General features: G+C 55.1%; 1 protein-coding gene across 1 annotated transcript in view; it reads right to left on the bottom strand.

Annotated features, from left to right (window-relative positions):
• Positions 1 to 227, bottom strand: part of LOC138165408 (translation initiation factor eIF2B subunit gamma-like) — a 91,020-nt gene extending 90,793 nt beyond the window's left edge. The window contains exon 1 of the mRNA XM_069093736.1: positions 136 to 227. The gene's annotated coding sequence lies outside the window, so the exon portion shown is untranslated. The remainder of the gene's footprint in view (positions 1 to 135) is intronic.
• Between the last annotated feature and the right edge of the window lie 1,564 nt (positions 228 to 1,791).

Below are 1,791 nucleotides of genomic sequence, written 5' to 3'. Positions count from 1 at the left end.
TCTCTCTCTCTCTCTCTCTCTCTCTCTCTCTCTCTCTCTCTCTCTCAGAGACTCGGGGCTCCCCCTCCCCCCGGCACTCCCCCTCGGGCTCTCTGAGCCCCTGGGCCAGCACACACAGACCGGCCCCAGCCTTACCTCCGCCTCAGCCTCAGCCTCCAGTCGCACGCCAGTCTGACAGCCCAATGGCGAACACGCGGCTACGGCGCTTGCTCGGAAAGTCCAATCCATGCACCTCGATCGGCTGGGGGCGGAGCCAGGAGAGAGGACCAGCCCAAACTAAGTGAGAGCCGAACAGAGGATCCTCCAGCCCCCAGGCAGGGGGAGGTGCAGGGGGAGCTGACCCTTGGAGCCCCGGCCGAGCCGCGGAGGGCAGCCTGCAGCGACCTTCCGAGCTGCCGAGAGCCAAATCGTCCAGGCCCGGGGGAAGCAGCTGCAGAGTTGGGTAGTTCCTGCCTGCCCCCCCATCCCACGCTGCAGTCGTGGAAGCCACCGCTTTGCGGGGCGGCAGTGCAATCACCGCCCGTACGGGGAGCGCGCTGTGTTCCGAGGCAGCCGCTCACCGCAGCATCTCCAGGCAAGGTAGCCTGGTAGCCAGCCACTGATGGTCCAGAGGAAACCCCCGGGGGTGGGGTAGGGTTCAGGCTGGCCCGTCCCTGAGGAGGAGGAGGGGGAACGGGGGAAGTGGAGGAGGGAGGAGGAGGGAGAGGAGGAGGACAGCGGAGGTGGAAGGAGGAGGAAGATGGGGAAGGTGGGAGGAAGAGAAGAAGGGAGAGGAGGAGGAAGAGGAGGAGGAAGGAGGAGGATTTTGCCCCACTCCGGGTCCTTTCTTGTTTCCTCCAACCTTCACTGAACACCCACTCTGTGCTAGGCACTGAGGAAGATCCTCTGCCTTTGCTCCATCTCCCACCCCTGGCTTCCAGAGCAGCCAGAATACCCCTTTGCAGGGCCCATCTAACAAGCCACACTCCATGTAAGCAACACAGCAAGTATAAGCTGTTTGTGGGCACTCGGTGGCTGTCCCTGGTGACCATCGGGGCACTGCCTCATCTTGAGCAGCTTATGTCCCATGTGTAAGACCACATGAGTGCCAGACATCACTTTACCAATTTGTCCACCAGGTGGCAACTGGCCTGGGTCTTTCCCCATGCCATAGCACTCCCACTGCCCACCCACTTCAGAGGGCCCCTGTCTGCCACTCAGCCAGCTGAGGTTTCTTAGCGGACTTTACCATCAGTCTTCTGGATGTGGTCAGCGTTCTGAAGTCTTTACAAGATGTTCTTCTTTGCCTTCTTGTTATTGTATCACTTCTGGTTCTGCTCACTCCCCTCTGGCTCCGGTTTCTACAAATCCTTCCAGGCTTCTCTGAAACCATCCCCTTCACTATTTCTCATAGTAAAATAATATTCTATAACATTCATATACCATAACTTTTTCATCCATTCCCTAACTGATGGGCATCGCCCCAATTTCCAGTTCTTTGCCACCACAAAAAGAGCCAATATAAATGACTTTGTACTTATCAGTCTTTCTTCTTTCTTTGATTTCTCTAGAGAATAAGTCTGGTAATGCTCCTTCTACTTCTTTATGTATGTAGCACACAAAGGACTATATTAGAGTCCCAATGTGGGGGCTCCACAATTCCTGATGAAGAAAACAGTTGGTTATAGTAATATAGACAGATCTTTTCTACTTTTCAAATGTTCTTAAGGAAGTCTAGCTGAACTGGGTCACTCCCGAAGCTTCTAGAAATCCATTTTCCCTCCATCTCTTCTCACTCTTTTGTTAGGTGAT

Source organism: Petaurus breviceps, unplaced genomic scaffold, assembly GCF_028583685.1.
Source record: "Petaurus breviceps papuanus isolate PSGF00001 unplaced genomic scaffold, PetGlider_PUasm1.0 208, whole genome shotgun sequence".
Lineage (NCBI taxonomy): Eukaryota > Metazoa > Chordata > Mammalia > Diprotodontia > Petauridae > Petaurus > Petaurus breviceps.
Note: the sequence above shows the minus strand (reverse complement) of the source record. Positions and strands in the feature narration are given on the sequence as shown.